The following is a 26,127-nucleotide window of genomic DNA, read 5'->3' as shown; positions in this document are numbered from 1 at the left end:
TCATGGACTACATTCTTGAAAAAGATTCCATTCATTGAGATGTACCAGAAAGAAAGCTCAAAAGGCTTCACTCCCAAGGCTAAAAAGTTCAAAAGGCCTCACAGTCCCTGCTAAACTGGGGGGCTGGGGCTGTCCTCCAGAGGCCTTGGTTTGGTTCTATATAGGCTTCTCCAGCTGCCTTACAGCAGCAGCTAATTTCTAAGCAGGAGTCTTCAGTGAGGATGAGCTTTGAGGTTGCCTTCAATTGTAGCTAATACCAAATCTATTCTTGTGCTATAAGGATCAAATCTGAATTGTTTGGCTGAGAAGTACATAATTCTAGGGCAGTTCAAAGAGAAAAATATTTGTTTGATGAAGTTGCTAATTATGAATCATGTGTTTTAACAAAGCAGCCTGAGAAAAGAATGTCAACAGACCTCCACCTTGAAAAACAAAGGGTGGATTAGGTCCTTTGGTTCTAGGGTGTGTTGGTAATTAAGGAACATGAGGAAAGGACAATTTGAGCTGGAGGCCTAAAGCACTAAAAAAGCAGGGAACCAGTTTAATGTATGTCTTAAAAGACCAAAAGGATGATCTTCCCCCCCCCACCCCCAGGTGGAATGCGTGTATTATCTTAAGCCTGAGAGAGAGCCTAGTATGACAAAGCAGTAGAAAAAGGGGTCCAGGCCCTTCCACAATTGAGGAAGAGTCCTAAACAACCAGATGGTGGTGAAGGTCCCCCTGGGGTGAGATAGCTTGAGAAAGTAATGACTCCAAGAGGAAAAAATGGAAAAGTTGGCTCCAGGGCCTGAGAGAACTGCCTTTTTGTGTGTATGTGTGTCTTTTCATTAAAAAAATAAAAAATAAAAAAAGATACTTCAATCACATAAATGTTACAGAGAATATATAGGGGATTCCCATATGCCCCGCTCCCCACACCTCCCACATTAGCAGCATCTTTCATTACTGTGGTACATTCTTTGTAATTGATAAACACATTTTAGAGCATAGCCACTAAGCATGGGTTAGAGTTTACATTGTAGTTTATATTCTCTCCCACTGAATTCTGTAGATTATGGCAAGATATAGAATGGGCTATATCTGTCATTGTAATGTCATTCAGGATGATTCCCAAGTCCTGAAGATGCCCCCGTATTACACCTGTTTTTCCTTCTTCTTACACTCAGAATCTTCAGTGGCCAGTACCTCTACATCAATGATATTTCTTCCATTGGTAGAATCACTATAAGTCTATAGTAGAATACTAATAAGTCTACTTTAGTCCATAGCTCATTCCCCAATCCTGAGGATTCTGGATTGGTGATGCCCACTCCATTTTTAATTGGGGTGGGGGAGACGGCTTCGATCCCCAATGAATGGGACTCTCTGGCTTGCAGTTTTAGACACACTCTGGTCCTTGGTATGTTGGTTACCCATCATCTCCTCCTTGTTAGTTGTCCTGGGTGAGTCCAATGAACAGAGATGTTGCAACTCGGGTGAGATGCAGGGCCCTGCTGGCACATGGACAGCGCGAAGATTTAGTAGACAGCGCGAAGATTTAAGTCTCTTGGACATACACAGAGAACTGCCTCTCTAGGGACGATGGCTTGGGGAGAAAAAGGGCTCTGAGAGTGACAGGCTGGGTCTGTCACCCGGGGACATCCGCTGGCAGGACCGCCAACTCTGGTCTTCCAGAGAGCTGCCAGCGTAGAGCTCCAAGAACCAAAGGAGACACATACGCTGTCAGTGTCTGAAGCTCGTTCAGCCTGACAGCAGGGATATTTAAGCGAATGAGAGTGAAAAGCATTCTTATCCCAATGGTCTGTCTCTCTTGCTGTCAGGACCCGGGCCCTCCACCGGCACTGTGCACAGGGAAAGACGGTTACTACTTGAAGAAAGGTAGAAGGGCAAAGGTGGCCCAGTACTGAAGGTGCCTTTGGAGATCTTTTTCGACTCGGTGTCAAATTTCCCGCTCACGCGTAGGAAAAGCTGCGTGCCAGTTCTCGCGATTGCCTCCTGTCACCCGTTGGAGTTGGGGTGCCTCACGTGACACGCCATCTACGTGTAAAAGCCCTCACCTTTAGGCAGGACCTTTCGTGAGTCACGTGGGTCAACAGACGGAAGCTACGGATTTGGTTCTTCCGGGCTGCTCCGCTTTGCACCTGCGTTAAAGCCACAGCATTGACGCTTCCAGCCCTTTGGGGCGGGGTTGACTCAGTCCTCACGAGGATGCTCAGGCATCCAGGGGTTCTTTTAGTACGGGATTGGCCGAAGTCCACGCGCCCCACTTGCTAGTAAGTTCCCCCCGGTCCTACGGGGCCTTCCGGAGCCGAGCGGTGACGTCAGGGGCGCGACCGCAGAGCGACCCGCTGACGGTGTCGCCGGCGTCGCGGCTCACGGCGCAGCCTCCGTTACGAAATGGGAAGGTGCTGGGTCGGCTTAGGTGTTGGTGCGGACCCCTTAAAAGGGACATTTAAGGAGTGTCCGTATTGTAAGCCTCAGGGAGCGTAAGTGACGCGTTTGAGGCTCCTGCGTGGAGTCTGTTCTGCCCCCGAAATGTGAGCCTTCACAGATAGGGAACCTGGCAGGAAGTTTCTCAGGAACGCTTGAATTGAGCTTAGTTAGGGCTGAAATTGAAAAAAATCGGAGGTGCAGGTGCTCCTGGTTCCATTGTGTATCAAAGTCAGATTGTTGCAACCTGAGTTTTTGCACTTTAGTATTCGCCCTCAGACTGTCAAATTTAGGTCTTTTACTGCCTAGAAATAGATAGTCGAGAGTGCCAAATGTTCGGAAAAGGTAAAACGACCTTTTTTAAACTGTAAGAAATGCTCAACTGCCAGGTCTATGTGAGGCTTTCATAGGCAGTGTTCCCAAGAAAGATTAGTCGGTCCTTATGCTAATCCTTGGATTTGGGCAAATTTTAATTGCCAAGTATTTCAAGTTATATTATACTTCGGTATGAAGGCCCCATTTCAATGCTACAAAACTCAGTTACTGAACTCTGTAGTTCGGTAACTTAATATTACTGAACTATTAGTAGTATTCACAGTATTGTGTTTCCATCGCCAACATTGCCCTTTCACTTTCATCACAGCAAACAAATTCTCCAAGACAATTTTGATTATAGCTGTCCAACTGGGTGTGAAGTGGTATCTCTTTGTAGTTTCATTTGCATTTCCCTGATGGCTAATAATGCTGAGCATCTTTTCATGTATTTATTGGTCATTTGTATATCTATTCATATCCTTTGCCCATTTTTAAATTGGATTGGTTGTTTTTTGTTGTTGAGGGTCAGCAGGATTATTTGAGCAGCCTCTTAACAGATAACTCCAGTTTCTACCCTCACCCATCTACAGTCTCAATACAGCAGCCAAAGTGATTATTTTAAAAGCTAAATCAGATTACATCATTCTACTCACAACACTGTAATGGCTTCATGTTTTATTCCAAGTAAAAGTCAAATTCCTTAAAATGGCCTACAAGGCCCAAAATGATTTTATTTCCTCTAATATTCAGGGTTCCAGCAAGAAACAGCAAGCACATTCTGTTGTGTTCTGATGAGAATTTAATAAAGGAACTATTTTCAAAGGTGTGAGCAGAGGAAAGAAAATCTTAAAGGACTGTGCAGTACACTGAGATCTAGTAAGAGAAGGGCTCTGATACCACCCTTAGATAGGCCAGTAGGGGTAAGGAGAGGGAGTGGTTACCACAATCCAAAGACAGAGAGGACTGTAGGGTTGGCCACCTGTCACAAGCTGAACTTGTCAGTTGAGGGACAGGGATGCAGCCAGCCTGTGAAAATCTTGCATAGAGGGAGGTGGAGGAATAAATAAATATCCAGACCTGACCTCACTTTCTTCACTCCCTCTGTTCTCCTGCATTTGCTCCTATTGAAAGATCCAACAGGTAGCCAAGAGGCAAGAGAGGCTGTTGGGCACAGAGCCCTGAGCGCACAGTAGGGTGTAGAAAGGTGAAGAGTGGATGTGGAGAGGCACTCATAAGACTACCCGGCACATCCTGATTACCCATTGGACTCAGAGCCTATCACTTTTCTTCCATTTACTCCCTCAAGCCCACATTGTCCTGGAAAACCCCTATACTTGCTTCTGCTTTATGGCCTTTGTTTTAGCTAACCCCTCGACCTGGAACATTCTTTCTCATATTTTTGGGCTAACTTCCTCACTTCCTTCAGTCTTTGCTCAAATGTCATCCTCTCAAAGCAGACTATCCTGATCACCCTCTTTAACATTGTAGCTCACCACCCAGCACTCCTGACCTCCTCTTAGCCTGCTCTTCTTTTTCCTAATTTCCCATAGCACTTATCACTTCCTACATGCTATACTTTACTTCTTAGTTATATTGTTCATCAGCTCCATCTCACCCATTGAGATGTGAGCTCCGAAAGTGAAAGAATCTTTGTCAGCTTCGTTCTTTGCTCTATTCCAAAGACTAGATCACACAGTAGATGCTCAGACTTTGTGGGAGTAATTAATGTTCCTTCTGTTTCTTCCCACTGAGTTGTATTCCCATTGCTTTAACATGGACAGCTTTACATTAACAGCCCTATGAAGTAGGACGATCCTCATACTTTATAGATGAAGAGGCTGACAGGTTTTCGAATTTTTCAAAAATTCTTTCAATAGAGTGTTTCCTTCTAAGCAATGTGTTCAGTCACTTGATCCGTTGTGTTTTTTATGGAGAGAAAGAATAGAATGGTAAATGAGACAATTCTAACAATGTAATAACTATGACACATTTCCAGAGCATTTCATGAAAATTGGGCACTAGGATAAGGGCTAGTGTTGGCAGGTTCTGGAGAAGTTCAGATCCTGAGAACAGCAGAGCTGGTACAGGGTGAAGACAAAATGCTCTCTTGATAAAACTCTTCCTCAGGCCTGTGCTGCCCAGGATGCTGTTAATCTCGGTCCTTGAGTTGATTTTCATTCTGAAAGCATGTCTTTTTTGGTGAGATTTATAAACAGAGCCTGTGTCTGTCTTTCCCCTGTGTTAACCTTATCCATCTTTTATCTTTCCTATACAGCCCCACCAATTTGGGAGTCCAGTATTTCCTCTCTAGGCTAATAGACATGGTTCCAAGTTTGGGGTTGGGAGCCATAGGCTCTTCATTTTAAACCATTGTGTTCCTCATTGTCTATTTAATCTGGAATTAGAATTTGAAGGATGACCCCAAGTGTGGATTTTTTCTTGAAGGATCCTGGGACAATGGATTCCTAAAATATCGGTGGGGAAATATAACTCTCCCATACTGACTTCTCTAATATCTTTTGGAAAGTATCTTTTGGAAGATGAGACCTAAAAAAAGAAAGATAAAATCCTTAATTCCTTCACTCACAAATCTCAGGAGCAATTGCAGAAAGACCTCAGGAAAAAACTTGGGGAGAAGCTTTGGAGGGCCTAGTATAAGAATCCAAATGGAGTCTCATGTGCCAAATGTTTATAGCACATTAAAAATTTATAAATTGAGCTATTAAACTGCTAAATAAATGTTCTTTACAAATATACATTTGTAATGACAAAACTGAAAAATATGTATAAATCTATTGTTTTCATTTGACTGAAAATAACTTGAAAAACTTTAATTAATGCATCTGTTCAGGTATTCTGTTAATGGGTTGCTGGTGTTTGGGAGGAGTAATAAAATTAAGGTACTAGGGGAAACAGCTGTGGCTCAAGCTGTTGCGCTTCCATTTTCCATATGGAGGACCCAGGTTTGATCCCCGCCATCTCCTGGTAAAAAAAGAAAAAAAGGAGTCCCAGTCCTGCACAGTGAGGGGCAGGACCCCGCGTGGCGAAGCGACACGCCGAAAAGACGATTATACAACCACATAGAAAAAAAATTAAGGTATACATAATTCACAAATTTTTTCTTTATTAGTATTAATTTATCTTGCTCTCATATCAGCAAAATCACTAATTGTTATAATTAAAATTTTTGTTGCATTAAAATTACTTTTAAAAATTTTGTTGTAACATACATTTAACACAAAATTTCCTATTTTAACCACTTATATGTGTACAATTCAGTAATAATAATTACATTCACAATATTCTGCTGCCATCACCACCATCCGTTACCAAACCTTTCATCACCCCTAAAACTCTGTACCCATTAAGCAATATATAATTAAGACTTTGACATTTTTGGGTTCTAATTGACAGTAATGTTTTAAATCGGGTCAGCAAACTACAAGCATGAACTAAATCTGGTTCATCAACTATTTTATTGTTGTTTTGTTTTGTTTTGTTTTAATAAAAGTTTCACTGGAACAGAGCCATCCATTTATGTATTGTTTATGAGTGCTTTTGAGGTACAACAGCAGACTTAAGTAGTTGCTCTGGAGGCTAGACTGCAAAACCTAAATAATTTACTGTCTTTACAGAACATTAAACATTAAACATTAGAACATTGCTGCCCTAGCCTAAATTATTAAAAATATAAAATGTAATTATATCCCAAGTATACAAAATTTTAATATTTTTTCATTAACAAATGTAAATTAAAGTACTGTTTAAAATTAAAAATTAAAATTGTTTTCACATATTTTTAAGTTATTTTTCTTCTAAAGTTTTCAGAACTATGTACTAAAAGCAAAAGACAAAATGTGTTATAATTAATGACTAAAGATTTCAAATCAAAGTCATGTAGTAGTGAACTATTTTAAGTTTTGGAAAATTAAATCTTATCAAATATTTTTATAAAAAGAAAACTAACATGATTCTAGCATTCAGTGTCCATACAGTGGCTAATATTAGCAATGTGTATCATTTCATGCATATTAGGTCCTGGCCTACATATATATGACTTTAAGGATAATGTGAATTTTTTAATATTCCTAAGTGTTCCTTGGTCACAGATGTTGTAAATACTGTGCTAAACTAATTAATGAGTGATCCTGGAATCACTTATTGAAATCTGAAGAGAAGCAAGAAACAGATGCTCCACACTGCTGGGAAATGATACTTGTTAAACAAGAATCTTGGCATTAATTAATGCTATCGAGAGGAAGGGTTTGACAAACTACTTTGTTTTCCTCCTAGCTAAGTGCTTTTACCAACTCAAAACCTCTCCACTCCAAAACAGTATCTGTCTCTGACATTTCAAGTGGCATAACTGATAAGCCTTCATAGCACGTACTCAACCACACTTTGTTTCAGGGACAGAGAGCAAGAGCCATGCTGAAGCAAACTCCAGATGTAGCTGCTCACTTAAAACCACCTTTGTTCTGACTCACAAGCCTCCAGATTTTGTTCCTTTGGAGATGCCAGAAACTACTTGATGGTAGGAATCTACTAAATTGCCTCAGTATATGACTAATTACTTGATGCATTATCACTTGAGAGTGTACACCATAGAAAGGATACATTTAGAGTATGAGGGTACTCGCCAAAAGAACTGTTTGGAAGCTACCCGACCCATGTTGAAAGGACTGAAGACTGCTCCCCAGATGTATATTTTAATGAATTTAATTCCTTTACTGTCCAAAACGTAACATTTGGGTAATTGGAAATAAAAAGAGTAATTTATTCAAAGGAAGCCTAAATTAAAGGCCAGGAGGTAGAATATTTGTTTACATTTGAAATAAGATGTATGTATATTAAGGTCTCAAGAATGAGTACTTGTTTGGAAAGCTGCCCTCTAAACAATCAGAATCTGTACATATACACATATATTTTTTCCAAAAGTGATCTCAGGAAGCTTTGATTTATAAAAGAGTATGAAATATGAAAAACTTGTTTCTGAATATTTTGCCTGAATGTATTTGTGGAATAGTGCCAGAGAGATGGGTTGACAGTATGAATGATTGGGTCTGACACTGACAATTCTATGAATTAAACAATTTTAAAGACAACATTTTAAAAGCAGCATCTTGTGATCAAAAAGAGAAAATTAACTCTGGGTTGATAAGAACAAGCCACAGGCAAGGAATGGGTAAGCAATTTGCTCTTGAAGCCTGAGTCCTCCCTCCTAAAGAGGTGGTGTGGGTGGTGGGAAGGAGTGGAAATTAAAGACCTTGCCTGCCTTGACAGCACTTAAGCAGAAGAGCCTGGTTCCATGAAAAACAGTGGGATAGGATGAGCACCCACCAATCCATGTGTTGTTTTTTTAAAATTTATTTCTCTCCTCTCCCCCCCCCTTGTCTACTCTCTCTGTCCATTCCCTGTGTGTTCTTTTCTTCTGTGTCTGCTTGCATTCTTGTCAGGTGGCACCAGGAATCCGTGTCCCTTTTTGTTGCGTCATCTTGCTGCGTTAGCTCACCATATGTGCAGCGCCACTCCTCGGTGGGCTGCACTTTTTTCGTGCAGGGTGGCTCTCCTTGTGGGGTGCACTCCTTGTGCATGGGGCACCCCTGCGTGGCATGGCACTCCTTGAGCACGGCAGAACTGTGCATGGGCCAGCTCATCACACAGGCCAGGAGGCCCTGGGTATCAAACCCTGGACCCTCTATATGGTAGGTGGATGCTCTACCAGTTGAGCCACATCCACTTCCTCCAATCCATGTTAAATGTGACATGAACAATAAATAAATGTTTATTTTGTTGAGTCCTCCTGTCCACTCCAATTTGGGATTATTTGCAACAGCAATTTACCTGAGGTTAGTTATTACTAACCTTAAAGAATTGTCAGAATTTTAAAAAATCATCTTGCCAAATAGCAGTAACCCAGATCTAGAAAGATGGGTGTCAAACCAATGACTCCCGTTTTCTTTGACAAATGATTCATTAGTGAATCCTATTGGTTTTCTAAAACATCATTCCAAACTAAGGAATTTTGTGCTAAATGCTTGTCACATTTCAAAAGGTAGTTAGATATATAATGAATCTAGGAAATTTAATGTTTTACTTTAAAATAATTGTGGTTTATTTTTTTTCTCTGTTATGATGAAAGCAGTTTCTACAGAAAGCAAAATTAGGATTTGAGAGCAGAGTGTATTTCATTTTAGACAAGAATTTGGCTTCCTGAAGTAAAATGAAATAGCTAAAGCATTAAGTAATGTTAAACACGGGATTTCAGTTGAAATGTATTACAATTGAAGTCTGTTATCACTGAAAAAACCCATATATTTTATGAATTGGTTCTAGTAAAACTCAAAAATAAAAGCACCATAGTGTTTTTAACTTAGAATTTTGAAAGTTCAGATTTGGGTCTCAAGAATACAATTTCTTTTAAGAAAATGGTCCTGCAGATCAGTGGGAGCTTAGAGGTTCCTTTTAGCGCAGTGGTTTCCCATCTAAATTGTTTAAGCCTAACAGTTTATGAAAGTATTAACCGAGTTTGCAAGCATTTCCTGGAATTTCATAAAGTTTGTTAGGCATTGTAGTATAGATAAAAACTACATGAGCTTTGAGTATGACAGACAAGGGTCCTTTAGCTAATTTGCTTACTCATATAAAGCCAATTACTTCAATTCCTCATCTGTAAAATGATGTTAGGGGGACATGAATGTGGCTCAAGCTGTTGGGCGCCTGCCCACCACATGGGAGGTCCCAGGTTCAGTTCCTAGTATCACCCAAAGAAGATGAGCTGATGCAGCAATATGATACAATGAAATGACCAGTGAGGAACCACAATGAGAGACACAGCAAATGAAGCGGATGTGGCTCAGGCGTTGAATGGATACCTCCCTCCCACCTGGGAGGTCCTAGGTTTGGTTCCCCGTAGCCTCCTAAAAAGAAGACAAGCAGATAGTGAGTGTAAATGGGAGTGGGAGGGAGAATAAGTAAAATATTTATTAAAAAATGAATTTAGGAATAGGTAAATTAAGGTTTGTTTAAGCGTTACCACATAAGGTAATGCTTGTAAAAAGGCTGGCATATTGAAAACACAATAAGTGATTTTCTCTTTTCTTTCTCCCACCTCAACAAAACTAGAGGTAACAATAACAATAAGGATGGACAAGATAGCCTGAGAATTATTTTTAAATTTTGCTATTTTATCAGTTCAGTATGTGATCATTTATTTTCAAAATATTGGCCCACTGATCCAAAGTTCTATTTTGACAGTATTATATGTCTATCATTAAAACAAAAAAATGAAAAAAGAAGCAAAACCAAATGAAAAATATAATTCTTCTCTTAAAACATCAGTAAAAAGAGCCTTTGGAATTGAGAACTTTAGGATTGGTATGTGAGGATGTGTTCTCAAAAGCTAACAGCAGATGGCCCCTTTTAAACAAGATTTTCTGGATCACTGACCCATTTCCCTCCGGATGAAATCCAAGCGAAGTCTTTTCTGAATGTGAAAATTTCTTCCACTGGGAAAGCTTCTTCCCCAGGAATCCTCCCACTTGTCTTTGTCTGGGCAGCAGTTGAGATACGTAGATTACCAAGGGGCTAAATTAGAAAAGGAAGCATTTGTATAGGCTACAGGGGAGAGAAGATGAAATTAAAAACAGACACAAAAAACCTCTTCCTATATTATATTTTTCTTTCTTTTTAAAATAATAAATACAAAGTGATTTCATCTCTGTGGTAATGGAGAGGGTGAAGCGTGGGGAGAGTGTAGTTTTCCCAAATTGATTCTAAGGACCTCATTGTGTTGTTCATTAGAAAAACAAGGGTTGTTTCTTTTTTAAACAAATCAATTTTCTTGAATTGTATTTTTTATTAAAGTATGTCATTCATACATGAACATACTTAAACAATAAGTGTGTAGTAAAAGTCGTGAACTTACAAAATAAACATGCATAACATCATACAGCGCTGCCATATATCACTCCTCCACCAGCACCTTGCATTGTTGTAATACGTTTGTTACAATCTATACAAGAGTGTGGTCAAAGTGTTACTAATAAGTATAGTACATATCTTACACTTCATGTATTTTTCCCCCAGCCCGTCCTGTTTTTTTTAAACAAAACAATTTTCTTAACACATATTAATAAAGCAAACAGATCATCCAAAGTGTACAATCAGTGCTATTTGGTATAATTACATAGTTGTGCATTCATCACTTTAATCATTATTAGAGCATTTTCATTATTTTAATAATAATAAAAAACCAAACAAGAAAATTCTTCACCTCTCAATCTCTGTTTCCCCAGCCATACATAGGTGCTATTTCTGGCTATTATACATTTTTTAAGCAGTTTTATTGAGATATAGTCACATGCCATAGATTATACATCTATCCAAGATGTATAATCAATGACTCTTAGTATAATCACAATGTTGGGCATTCATCATCACACAAAATCTTAAGACAATTCCATTACTCCGAAAAGAAAAACCCCACACCCCTTAGCAGTCATGTCTCAAACCCTCTATCCTTCCCCAGCCCTACATAATCACTAATCTAATTTCATCTTTCTAAATTGATTTATATTTACATTTTATATAGATGGAGTAATACAATAGGTAATATTTGTGTCTGATTTCTTTCATTTGGCATAATTTTTTATCATCTGATATTAACATCTTGTATTATTAACATATATTCAGTTTCAAAGAAAAAGTCTTATATTTGCAACTTGACCCATATTCATATTTCAGATGCGGTTTTACTATGCAATACATTCCTGTGTAACATTTTTTAGCTTTCCTTTTAGCAATATACATGACCTTAGATGTTACCTTTAAACCACAGTCAGAACCATTGTACCAGTTTGATATGGTTATGAATTCCAAAATAACAGTTTGATGTGGTTATGAATTCCAAAAATAGATATTGGATTCAGGAAGCTGGAACCCTCACAGATGTCAGCAGCCATCTTGCTCCAACACGTGAAAATAGACTTTGGTGAGGGAAGTAACCTATGCTTTATGGCCTGGTATCTGTAAACTCCTACCCCAAATAAATACCCTTTATAAAAACCAACCTATTTCTGGTATTTTGCATCAGCACCCCTTTGGCTGCCTAATACAGAATTTGTTACTGAGGAGTGGGCAAGTGTTTTTGCAATTATCGAAATGCTGGAATCGTTTTATAAGGGGTATTTTTTTGGAGGAATTGTGAGATGCTTGGAAGAAAAGACCTATAGTGCTTTGAAGAGACTGTTGATAGCAATATGGATGCTAAAGAGACTTTATGATGCCTTTGAATTAAATGATAAAATTATTATTGGAAACTGGAGGAAAGGTGATCCATGTTTTAAAGTTGCAGAGAACTTAGCATTTTATGGCAGGAAGAATTTGAAAATGGTGAGCCTGGACATTTAGCTGAAGAAATCTCCAAAGTAAACCTGGAAAATATGGCTTGGCTTCTGCTTGCAGCTTATAGCAAAATGCAAGATGAGAGAGATATGCTGAGGACTGAACTGTCAGATATAAAGAAAACAGAAACTGATTCAGGAAATTCCAAGCCTCTGGAAATCAAGCTCCAGATGAAAGTGCTCCATTGGAGGACTTAACTAAATTTGGAACTTGTAAATCAGTATTGAAGATGCAGTTATGTCGGAAAGACTTGTGGAAAGTCTTACTATCTGATGGCTTGGACCCCTGCTTCTTGCATCTAAACCAACAAGGTTTTTGAGAGAGCTGTATGAACAAAAGCACTGTCAACCTGGAATAAAAGGGACATGGAAAGGAGAGATTGAAGAGGAAACAACTTCAAGAACCATGGCAGCTGAGATCTGGAATTAAGACATCACCTTGGGCCAAGAAAGGAACCCCACCCATGTGTAGAGAGAGGGTGAGTTTGCCCCAGCAGTTGAAGAGGGTAGATGTTTCCACCTGATGTTCTGGGAGAGTTTTGCTGCCCCAGGGTACAGAGAGAGTGGAATACATTCCCCAAGGATTAGGGCGTTTAAGGTCAGCACCCCATAGGTCTGAGTGGGGTGGACCTCTTCCCCATAAATTAAGGAAGGCCAGGTGGTCAACTCATTGCTCTGAGAGGGTCGAGCCTGTTTGCCAAAAATTAGGGGGAATGTTGTCTTCATGTCACTGTACTAGGGGAGTTAAGACTACAACCCAAAGATTGCATAAGTTGTAACAATCACCCCAGTGCTCTCAGAGGGTGAGGTCTGGAACTTGGTCAACACCCAGATACTTGATAAGGGTGGAACCAAGAATGTGGCCATTGGGCAAGCATGTGGAAAGGATGGGTTTCCATTAGGCACCAAAAAGAAACCATCATCGAAAGAATGACTCTCAGACTGAAATCAAACAGAGGATGCCCTATAGGTTTACTGAACTGTAGCAGGCCCATGACTCATGTTTCCCTCCCAGTTTCTCCTTATTGTAATGAAAATGTTTATCTTTTTTCCATTTCTGTATTGGAAACAGGTAATTATTTTGTAAGTTTCAGAGGTCTATAGCAGACAGAACTTTGCCCCAAGACAAACTGTATTTCATTAAATTAATTGTGATATGATTTAGTACTTGCTTTGTTACTGATTTAAGTTTTTTTTAATATTGTGATGTCTTTTTGGAATTCAGAGGGTGGAGTGTAACAGTAAACTGGTCTGTACCTGGGCATGATTAAATTATGATTAGGGCTTTGATTGAGCCACGTCATTAGGGTGTTGGGGGTGGGGACTCACAGATAAAAGGCATGGCAAAGGACAGAGTTGAGGGTTTTTTGATGTTGGAGTTTGATGCTGAAGCCTTAAGCTGGAGCCCCGGGAAGTTAGCTCACAGAGGAAAGAGAAGCCAGCCCCAGGAAGAAAGGAACCCTGAGCCCAGAGAGATGTAAGATCCTAGAAGGGAGGAACCCAGGAAGCCTCAACCCTCTCAGACATCAGCAGCCATCTTGCTCCAATATGTGAAAATAGACTTTGGTGAGGGAAGTAACTTATGCTTTATGGCCTGGTATCTGTAAGCTCCTACCCCAAATAAATACCCTTTGTTAAAACCAACCGATTTCTGATATTTTGCATCAGCACCACTTTGACTAATACACCCATATAATAATACTGCTAGTTATAAACATTATTTGTGCTTTCACCTTTTCCATCATTTCCAAAGACAAACACACATCATTTTACATTCTACAAAAGACTTTTGTAGAATGCCAAGAGTCAATAGTAAATAGTTTATTAATAGTCTGCCCACACTGCCTCTATACACTAGTAAATGAGCAGTCTGTTCTTCTATAACATGTTTCTATAAGGTGGCTTACTTCACACACATCATTCATGAATAGGAGAATGATGTCAGGGTAAGGCAGTCTTACTCCTCTGCAGTTTTCCCCTGCACTTGTCCTGAAGAGTTTGCTACCATCTTCTTATTTTCTATTTCAGTTATGTTCAGTGGCAGTTGGTCAGCACTTTACAATCACCTGGACTAGGGATGTGACAGCTGGACAAAGCGTCTCAGGAGGGTCCCTTCTGGGGGGCACACAGGACATGCATAAGTGTGGGCCTAAGCTGCAGCCAAGATGATGGAAGGAGGTGGAGTGAGAAGTGTTTAGAGCTTAGGTCACCAAGGAGGCTGCTGCCCAAGAACACGAGGACATCCGGGTATGACTTGCAGTCAGACCACAGTTCTCAGAGTGAGTGCAAAAACTTAAAGGACTGTCAGAAAGCTCCAATGTGCCACCCTCCACCCTCCCCTCTTATTGTAGTTTTGCTTTGCATTTCCCTAATCATTAATACTGTTGAACATTTTTTCATGTGCTTTTTGCCATTTGTATTTCTTCTTTGGACAAGTATCTAGTCAAGTCTTTTGCTCATTTTTTTAATTAGGTCAGTTGTCTTTTTATTGTTGAGTTGTAACAACTCTTTATATATCATAGATATTAAACCCTTTTCAGACATGATTTCCAAATATTTTCTCCCATTGAGTCAGCTGCCTTTTCACCTTTTTGACAAAGTCCTGTGAGTTGCAAAAGTCTGATTTTGAGGATGCCCCATTTATCTATGTTTTCTTTTGTTGCATATGCTTTGGGTATAAGGTCCAAGAAATGACTACTTACCACAAGGTCTTTAAGATGTTTTCCTACATTTTCTTCTAGTAGTTTTATGGTCCTGGCTTTTATATTTAGGTCTTTGTTCTATTTTGTGTTGATTCTTGTATAGGGAGTGAGATAAGGGTCCTCTTTCATTCTTTTGGTTGTGGCTATACAATTCTCCAGCACCATTTGTTGAAGACAATTTTGTCCCGTTAACATGGCTTTATTGCTTTGTTGAAAACCAGTTGTCTGTAGTGGTGAACTGGGCTCTCAGTTCTAGTCCATGGACTGATGTGACTATCTTGATGCCAATATCATGCCCTTTTGACCACTGCAGGTTTGTAATATGCTTCAGGGTCAGGCATTAAAATTCTACCCACATTGCTCGTCTTTTATGAATGTTTTTGGTTATTCAGGGCACTTTCCCTTCCAGATGAATTTGATAATTGCCTTTTCTATTTCTGTAAAGTAGGCTGTTGGATTTTGATTGGTATTGCATTGAATCTATAAATCAATTTGGGTAGGATTGACATCTTCACAATATTTAGACTTTCAGTCCATGAACATGAGATGTCTTTCCATTTGTTTAGGTGTTCATTGATTTCTTTTAGCATTATTTTGTAGTTTTCTGTATATAGGCCCTGTACTTTGTCGGTTAAATTGATTCCTAGGTATTTGACTCTTTTTTCTGCTGTTGTAAATGGACTGGCAATTTTTCTCTTTCAGTATCCTAATTGTTACCACTGTCTTCTTGCCTCCATGATTTCTGATGAGAAATTGGCACTAAATATTACTGGGCGTTCCTTGTAGGTGATGGTTTGTTTCTCTCTTGCTGCTCTTAGAATTTTCTCATTATCTTTGACCTTTGACATTCTGAGTAGTATGTATCTTGGGGAAGGTATATTTGGCTTTAATCTTATTGGGGTACACTGTGCTTCTTGGGCTTCTTGGGCATATAAGTTCATTTCTTTCATGAGCACTGGGAAATGTTCAGCCATTATTTCCTCAAATATTATTTCTGCCCCTTTTCTCTCCTCTTTCCCTCTGGTACTCCCATGACATGTATGTTGTTGCATTTCATTTTATCATCAACTCTCTGAGCCCCTGCTCAATTTTTCCATTCTTTTCTCTCTGTGTTCTTCTCTTTCTTCTGGTTCAACTGTTCTGTCTTCTGTATTGCTTATTCTTCTATCATTTTGAAGATATGCTCTTGTATGCTTCTAATTTGTTGTTGTGTTTTAAAGATTTTATTTATTTCTCTCCCCTTCCCCCCTATTGTCTGCTCTCTGTGTCCATTTGCTGTGTGTTATTCTGCGTCCACTTGCATTATCCAGCAGCACTGGGAAACTGTGTCTCTTTTTTGTTGTGTCATCTTGCTATATCAGCTCTCCGTGTGTGCGGCGCCACTCCTGTGCTGCACTTTTTTCATGTGAGGTGGCTTTCTTTGCGGGGCACACTCCTTGCGCATGGGGCACCCCCACATAGGGGCACGGCACTCCTTATGCACGGCAGCACTGCACATGGGCCAGGTTACCACACAGATCACGAGGCCCTGGGGATTGAACCCTGTACCCTCCATATGGTACATGGACACTCTATCATTTGAACCACGAATGCTTCCCTCTAATGTGTTTTTTATCTTCCCTATTGTGTTTTTCATTTTTATGAATTCTGTTATTTCTCTATTCAGGTTTTCAAATTCTTCTTTGTGCTCGCTCAGCGTCTTCTTTTTTTTATTTTTTATTTATTTCTCTCTCCTTCCACCTCCGCCCCCCCCCCCCCCATTTTCAGTGTCTTCTTGATGTCCTTTATCTCTTTAGCCATATTGTCTTTCAACTCATTAATTTGATTTTGAAAATTTGTATTAATCTCATTGATTATTAGTCTGAAATCCTGTGTCTAATCTGGGTCTTTCCTTTGCTTAGGCCATTTCTTCCATTTCCTTTGTATGGTTTGTAATTTTTTTGCTGATGTCTAGGCATCTGCTTTGAATGGTGGAGCAGTTTGATATGGTTATGAATTCCAAAAATAGATATTGGATTGTATTTGTCATCTGATCGGTATCTGTGCATGATTGAGTTATGATTAGGGTGTTGAATCCCCACCCCCTGGTGGGTGGGGACTGACAGATAAAAGGCATGGCAAAGAACAGAGTTGAGGGTTTTTGATGTTGGAGTTTGATGCTGAAGACTTAAGCTGGAGCCCCAGGAAGCAAGCTCAGAGGAAAGAGAAGTAAGCCCCAGGAAGAAAGGAACCTTAAACCCAGAGAAAAGCAAGCCCCAGGAACGTAGGAACTCAGGAAGCCTGAACCCTTGCAGACATCGGCAGTCATCTTATTCCAACACATGAAAAAGGACTTTGGTGGGGGAAGTAACTTATGCTTTATGGCATGGTATCTGTAAGCTCCTACCCCAAATAAATATCCTTTATAAAAACCAACCAATTTCTGATATTTTGTATCAGCACCCCAGAGTGAGTTTACACTGTTGCTCAATTTCTCTCTCTTTTGTAGGGTTTTAGTGGTGGGAGACTTTGTTATTGCTATTCTTTGATTCTTGGTTCAATCTGTACTAGGTCTTTAGGGTTGTCTCTGTTAGTTGCTCAAAATTGAACCCTGGACCCAGTAATGGGTTGTAGACCCCCTTCCAAGGACCTTAGGGAGAGAGGCTGTAAAGGCTGTAAAGCCTCTCATTTACTTACCCCCATTGTTTTTGCACTTGCTGTCTGCTTTCTATGTCCATTCACTGTGTGTTCTTCTGAGTCTGCTTGTGTTCTCTTTAGGTGGCTCCAGGAACTGATCCTGGGACCTTCGACAGTGGGAGAGGGGCACTCAGTCTCTTGTACCACCTCAGCTCCCTCGTCTGAGACAATCTCATATTGTCTCTACTCTGTGTTTCTTTTTGTTGCATCATCTTGTTGTGCCAGCACTCTGTGTGGGCCAGCACACCACATGGGTCAGCACTCGCATGGACTGGCACTTTACTCAGGCCAACTCATTGTGTGGGCCAGCTTGCCATCACCAGGAGGCCCCGGGGATTGAGCCCTGGACCTCCTATATGGTAGACAGGAACCCAATCACTTGAGCCACATCTGCTTCCCTCTTATTTACTTTTAATTCCCTCACACTCACTTCCTTGGTCGCCAGCAGATTGTGTTCTTCAGCAGGCCTCTCAGTTCAAAGGCTGGTCCAAGTGTGTTTGCTTCAACATGAACTGGATTTTTGTGACAAAGAAACCTGCCTCAAAGCTATTCAGAGCCTTGCAATTCAAACTTTCTCCCAAAGAGTCCTCCAACCTTTGCTGGCAGCCTCCTCTATTTTCCTGGGTAGGAAATAATTCTACTGCTCTCTGAGTTCTCAACAACCAGTCCTGGTTTTAGAGAGGGCCTTTGAGAGGGCCAGATCTTTGTAGTCAACTGTGGGCGCCCAAGGAAAACAATGGTGCAGTCCCACCTGGCCTGGACCGGCTCTTGGGACACAGTAGACCACGTTCGCCATCAAAAGCTGAATCAGCCTTAGGCTGTGTCCATCTCTCTCCTTTTCCTGGGGGAGTGGACCCTTGTATATGAGGGGGAAGTGTATAGGGAGTTATAGAACCAGACATGGTAACAAGCCCCTACAGACTGTAGCAGTGGGTTCCATTCCACCACCCTGGGAGAAGGGTGTAAATGAGGCACCAGAAAGAATTTCTTTAACTATGCAGCTAAAAATCTTTGTAAAATTGGGCCAGTATTGGTGGGAGGCCAGCTTTGAGTTAAGCCTGGGTGATTTAGGGGCCATGATGTAAAAATACAGAAAAAAGGAGGGTAGCCTCTGTCCGCCCTCTAGCAGAGGAGACAGACGTTGGGGTTCTTCTAATGGCAACCATATGCTAGTGAAATCCTGAGGGGGCCCCATGCCAGCAAAGCAGAGACAGGAAGACACTAACAAAATGGCCACACCACGCCACCCTTATGCACACCACCCAACCCAGTTCTGGCTCAGGCAAGATCTCTGAGAGCAGTACCAAATCCTATGTCTTTGGCCAGGAGTCCCTGCCTCCTACCCTCCAGTAGGCAACTGTGACAGTTGCTGCAAAGGGAAAGAGAAATTATAAACATAAATGGTTTAATAACATAAATTCAAAGAGCTTTCCAAAGTCTTCCCACAAAGACTCTAGGCGATCATGATTACCTTGCAATTTCATCCAAAAATATGAGGGAAACATAATTCCAGCCTTAGTCTAATACTTCCAGAAGAAATGGAGAGACAAAATTAGGAAACCCTTCTCAACTTTTTGTGAGGCTACTTGTGGAGAAAAATGGCGCTCACTGGGACACAGAGACTGATAGGACTACAGGCAGGAAATTTATTGAGACGCTCCCCCAATGAAGGGAGTTTGAAGAATAGACTTCAGCACACTCCTGGAAGGGGAGGATTTGAATTTATACAGAACTTTCCTAGGTGGGGAAATGATAGTCAATGGGTGGGGGTCAAGGGTCCGAGTGAGGTGCAAGGGCCAATAATAGGAAGCCCTAGAGGTGGAAATTTTCCCTTGTATGGATAGAGGGTATGGGTTAGGGAGTTATGTTTTCTTGGAATGCTGGAGGAACAAGTGTTGTTTTGATCTGCAGGGAACGGAGGTCTCTATCTCCCTAACTCCTGTTTCCATGTGGTTTCTTTGTTCAACCTTTGAGGAAGCACTGTGCTTTCAGACACGTAGGCTATGAGGGAGGGGGCTTGTCTTTCCTCAGTGCATATCAGGCGGAACTGAGTCACAGCTTGTGACTTATTACTATAGCACTAATAGGAAAACCTGACAAGGATAGCAAGTGAAAGGAAAATTGTATGCCACTTTTGTTTATGAATGTAGATGCAAAATGTCCAAAGCAAAATATTAGCCAAATCTAGTATTATGTAAAAAGAATACTACATTATGAGGAAATTAAGGTGTTTTAATAGAAAGTAAATTATTGTAATTCAAACTATTAATAGATTAATGGAAAAAATATCATGTCCATAAATGTAGAAGAAATTATTCAATTCATCTATTCATAAAAACTCATAAAAACATGAGTGAATCCTAATAATAACTATGAACTGTAGTTAATTTTATAATTATAATAATATGGTTTCATCATTTGTAGCAAAGGTACACTAATGCAGTAACCGAAAAACTGTGTATGTGGGAGGTTAAATGGGAAGTCTGTGCTCCTGCATGATTTTTCTTTAAGCCTACAACTGCTTAAAAAAAAAATTATTGTACCAGTACAAAATTTTCTTGTGGACAATACTATTACTAAAGCATCAATCACCTCCCTTAAAAAAACAACAACAAACAAACAAAAACACTCATGGAAAATACCCATTCCCAGGTATGGATGGGAAATTGATGATAAAGGATTTCTAAAAAACAAACAAAAACTCAGATACTGAGCATCCTTCTTAATGATAAAATATTTAAAAAAATTTTTTTTATTTATTTATTTAATTCCCCCCCCCCTCCCCCGGTTGTCTGTTCTCGGTGTCTATTTGCTGCGTGTTGTTTCTTTGTCCGCTTCTGTTGACAGCGGCACGAGAAGTGTGGGCGGCGCCATTCCTGGGCAGGCTGCACTTTCTTTCCCGCTGAGCGGCTCTCCTTACGGGGTGCACTCCTTGCGCGTGGGGCTCCCCTACGCAGGGGACACCCCTGAGTGGCAGGGCACTCCTTGCGCGCATCAGCACTGAGCATGGGCCAGCTCCACACCGGTCAAGGAGGCCCGGGGTTTGAACCGCGGACCTCCCATGTGGTAGATGGACGCCCTAACCACTGGGCCAAGTCCGTTTTCCAAATGATAAAATATTGAAAGCTTTCTTTAATATCAGGAAAAGATCATGTCTATCGCCAGCACTTCTATATTAGAGGATTTAAGCAGTATAAAATGTATAAAGATTGGTAAAGATAAAAGCGTCATTATTCATAAATGGTGATTGTATATGCAGAAAAGCCAAAAAAGTAAAACATTAGAATTAATCATAGATTTTGATAAATTTTCTGAATACAAAATCAACATACAGAAACCCATTTTAAGCTATCAGAAGAATACAAATCAAAACCATGAGATACCATTTCACATCCAGTAGGATAGCTACTATTAAAAACATTTTGGATATGCCCTTTATGTGTTTTAGCATTCTCGTTCCTCTTCCATTCCTTTTCCTTACAATTTTCTGTTGAACCTGGGGCCTTTAACCTGTAGAATTTCCCACAGTCTATATTTTTCTGATTCCATACACATGGAGCAATTCAACATGTTCCTCCGTCCTCTCTGTTTCCTGCCAGTTGATGGTTGGATTATTATTTCTTTTAACATGGTATTCATAGTTGTTTTATAGTCTGTATCTTTTAATTCCAATATCTGAAATATTTTCTGGTCTCTTTCTGCTGCCTGATGTGTCTCCTAGGTATGGTCCATGGGGACTTGTTTCTTTGTGAGTCTGATTATTTCCATTGCTCCTTGTCCTTGAACAACTATCTGTGGCTTCTTCCAGAGAGATTTGTTATTTGCTTTTATTAGGTGTCTTAAGACCCTCTCACTCTGGAACCAGTTGAACCTTGTTGAGTAAATACAAATGCATGCAACAAATCTGAGCAAAAGCTTGCCAGTGACCACATCAACTCAAAGACGGGATTTTTTGCTTTTCTTTTTTCCCCTATGGTAATCAATACAAAAGCAACCTTTACCAAAGTTCTGTGGTGTGGTTCACCTTACTCGTTAGGTATAGCCCATGGTGTCCCAGTTTCCTATGGGAAGGATGAGCTATTAGCGTTTTCATTTGGGGAAGTGTTGGACCCTGACTGCTCTTCCCATGCCCAGTGAGGCTACTAAAAACAAAACCAGGTATTCCCGTGATGGGCAAATGTCCCTGGGACATGAGTAGCTTTTGTGCTTCTGTGCTCCATTTACTTCCTTGGGTTCCCACTTTTTCTCTTAACTTTTGATCCAATAGTTCCTTACTATCTTGTCAGCAATTTGAGGCTTTTTGGGAGAGGTGTTTTATAGTCTCTTTAGCATCTTTAGTCATTATTGGTAGGCATACTGGTGTGAATAACTTTACCTGCCATAACTAGAAATAGAAATATGAGATTTCTTTCATTTCCTTCAGTCTTTTGCTTTTATATCTCATGACACCTTGCTGAAAGTTACTTCTTGCAGTATACTTTTTTTTCTTCTTGCCTATGAGTTTTGTAATCCTTGCTTCATTTTTTCCAAGCATTGAATTTACCTATGGAGATGTTTAAAGCCAGTCTGATTTCCCCTGCCCTTTATAGTTGATATGCTCTTGTTGTCTGGATAAATTTCAGGGTCAGAATTGGGGAAAATTTACTATAGTGAGCCTCTTATTTATTATCCCCCTCTCACAAGAGAAATAGGAAAATAATAGCCCCCAACTTCTAGAGACAATGCAAGAAAAAACTAGAAATTTCTAGTTTTATGTTTTTAACATACACATCTGCACATACACATATATATGACTGAAGAAGCAAATCTGGGTAACCATGGACATTCTTTCTTAAAAAAAAATTTTAAAAATTAATTTTCTATTTTTAAAGAAGCTTTATAGTACATAAATGTTATGTCAAAAATATAGGGGAAGAGAAAGGAAGATTAAAGAAAAAACAGAAAACAAAATAAATATGTATGGGGAAGGAAGAAAAAAGAAAAGAAAAAATAGTAAGTAAAAAAATATATAGGGGAGGGAAGCAGATGTGGCTTAAGCGATTGAGCTCCTGCCTACCAGATAGGAGGCCTCAGTTCAGCTCCCAGTGGCTCCTGGAGAGGACTTTGTGCTTGTTTACTTCAGCCCCTAAGAATACTGTGATTTCATGAGTAGGTCTAACCACAAAGGGCTAGAGTTAAGTAGCTGTGCTGCTTATCAGATGTAATTATGTTTTGGAAATGTATATATTGAAATAGAAGTGCCTTATTTTAGAAATAAGTAGTGCTGATAGTACTGGCATAGTACAGTGGTACCTTGTTCAATAGTCATTATAAATTCTAATAGCTATTGTGTAGAGTAGGTGTTGGTATATGTTTCCTTTAAAAGACCAGATAGTAATTTTTTTTATAACCCTTTAAAAGTGTAAAAACCAAGTTTAGCTTATAGCTGTACAAAAACAGGCTACCAGCAAGATTTGGTGCACAGGCCATCATTTTTGCTGACTATTTGTATGGAGAATTACTATTTTTATGTATGGATAATCCCTGCCATTCAGCCATATATTTTGTTTATGTCAGTGTACAGTAGATTTGTGGAGACCAGATTACATGAGTCCTTTTTGAACTCTCCAGTAAGTATTTCAGATCACGATCTCAACAAGATTCTGTTTCAAAATGGCATAAATATTTTGTAAAAAGAACTTGAAATGTAAATATTGTGGATGTCCTTTAAGAGTTCTTTATTTCAAAAACTAAAGTCTCATAGAAAGTTAAAAATAAATAAGAGTTAATTTTTTTTATTTTTAAAGACACTTTAGATTACATAAATACTGTATCAAAAATAAAGGGGAAGAGAAACGAAGATAAGAGAAAAAACAGAAAACAAATATATATATATATAGGGGAGGGAAGAAAAAAAGAAAGGAAAAAATAGTAAAAAAAAAATGGAGAGGGAAGCAGATGGGTTATAGTGATTGAGCTCCTGCCTACCACATGGGAGGCCTCAGTTAAGTTCCCAGTGCCTCCTGGAGAGGATAAGCAAGAGTGCGCTGGCACGATGGGCAGGCATGGTGAGCTGACATAGCAAGATGACACAACAAGGAGACACAAAGAGGAAAGACAATGAGAGACACAACAAAAGCAGGGAGCTGAGGTGGCTCAGGTGATTGAATGCCTCTCTGCCACAAGGGGGTCCCAGGGTTGGTTCCTGGTGCCTCCTAGAAGAGAAGCTGAGCAGACACAGAGAACACACAGTGCAAACAACGAGGGGGGCATAAATAAAATAAATCTCAAAAAAGAAATATATATACAAATAGGGGATTCCTATATACCCCACCTCCTCCCCCTCCCACACTTTCCCCCTTAACAACATCTTTCATTAGGGTGGTACCTTTGTTTCAATTGACGGACACATATTAAAGCATTACTACTAACCATGGACTATATAGTTTACATTTTGCACCGCACAATTTTATAGGTTTTGACAAAATGTATAATGGCCTGCATTCGTCATTGCAGTGTTGCACAGAACAATTCCAATGTCCCCCAAAAAACCCATTTACACGTATTCTTCCCTCTCTCTCTCCTCAGAACTTCTGGTGTCCACTGCCTGTATATCAATGATACAGGTTCCTCCATTACTAAAATAACCATAAGTCTACTTAAGTCCATAGTTGCATTCCCCCTTGTGTTTATTCATTCCTCAGTCTTGAGGATTTTGGGATGATGATGCCCACTCTGTTTCTGGTTGAGAGGTTATGGACATTATTTCCTGAGTGCTTATTATTTGCTATGAACTGTGCTATGTGATGGATTCATAGCTTTCAACATGACATGGTGCTCACAATCAACTCAAAGAACTAGATATTAAAGACTGATCAAACTATTATTAGAGCTGTGATAAGTGCAGTATCACAAAGTACAGAGTGTTACTAAAGTACAGAGTGTTACTAAAGTTTGGAAGGTTTGGGTAAGTTTTTGTGAATAAGTTACAAATTAATGAAGGACCTGAAGTGTAAGGAGGAATTGGTCAAGTGAAAAATTGTGGAGCGAGCCTTGTGAGCAGAGGGAACATTATGCGCAAATGTCCTGAGGTTGAATGGTACTCAGTAACTTCTTCAAACAGAAAAAAAGCTAGTGCTGCTGCTGCATTTTAAGCAAAGAGAATTGCCAAGGTGAATCTGGGAGGCAGTAAAACCCAGGACATTTAAGGTTATATGGCAATGTTTAAAGAATTGTGACTTCATTCTAACAGAAGAGAGAATTATTGACCATTTTTAAGCCAGGGAGAGGTTTGATTAAATTTCATTTTTGGAGAAGCGTCATGGCTTAACTGATATAGTGTCTGTCTACCATATGGAGAGTCCAGGGTTCCTGACACGTGAGGTGAGCTGGCCCACATACAGTGCTGCCGCGTGCAAGGAGTGCCCTGCTGCGCAGGGGTACCCCCACTTAGGGGTGCCCCATGCGCAAGGAGTGTGCCCTGTAAGGAGAGCTGCCCCGCGTGAAAAAAGCACAGCCCACCTGGGAGTGGCGCTGCACACATGGAGAGCTGATGCAGCAAGATGACGCAACAAAAAAAAAAGTTTCCTGGTGCCACCAGATAATGCAAGCAGATGCAGAACACACAGTGAATGGACACAGAGCAGACAATGGGGGGGAAGGGGAGAGAAATAAATAAATAAATGAATCTTTTTTTTAAAAATTCATTTTTTTAAAAAGATTTATTTTTTTAATTTATTCCCTTCCCCCTTGCTTCTTACACTCACTCTCTGTTCTCTGTGTCTATTAACTGATCATTCTTCTGTGTCTGCTTGTCTTCTCATCTTTTCTTTAGGAGGCACCGGAAACCAATCCTGGGACTTTCTGATGTGGGAGAGAGGCTCTCAATTGCTTGAGCCACCTCAGCCCCCTGGTTTGTTGTGTCTCTCATTGTCTTTCCTCTGTGTCTCTTTTTTGTTGCGTCATCCTGTTGTTCCAGCTCTCCACATGGGCCAGCTTGCCTTCACCAGGAGGCCGTGGGAACTGAACCCAGGACCTTCCACAGGGTAGGTGGGACCCCAGTCTCTTGGACCATATCTGCTTCCCTAAATTTCATTTTTTATAATACTGTATCACTCTTTTCTCAATGGGGAATGGACATTGGCACAAGTAAAAATGAAAACACCCATGAGGAGATGATTGTAGGAGTCCAATGTTGAAGGCATCTTGAAGTCTAGTGGTAATAGTGAAGAAGTAAAGAAGCATATAGATTCACAGAACATTTAGAAGGTAGGATACTTAGAGTGGGTTAGGTATGATGGATGGTGGAGAGAGCTACCAAGCTTCCCTGAAGGAATCCAGATTCATCCTATTCTTCCCAGGAAAACAAAGATATATATTTTCTCTCTGGATTGAGTTCTGTTTCATTCTGGCCTCTGAGTCTAAAGCACAGTGCTTCCTCGTTCCCAATTAGACACAACTTTATTTCCTGGTTCATAGCTACCAGGTATTGAGCATTGACTGAGTGCCATCGGCTTCCCTCTGCACAGAACCAACACTATCTCATTAATCCTTCTAACAATTTTGCGGGGCAGGCATTATCATTGTTTCCATCTTATCATTGTGGAATATGGAAAAACTGA

This window comes from Dasypus novemcinctus, chromosome 8 (assembly GCF_030445035.2).
Source record: "Dasypus novemcinctus isolate mDasNov1 chromosome 8, mDasNov1.1.hap2, whole genome shotgun sequence".
In the NCBI taxonomy this organism is placed as follows: domain Eukaryota; kingdom Metazoa; phylum Chordata; class Mammalia; order Cingulata; family Dasypodidae; genus Dasypus; species Dasypus novemcinctus.
The sequence above is the reverse complement of the archived record's forward strand: the minus strand, read 5'-3'. Positions refer to the sequence as shown.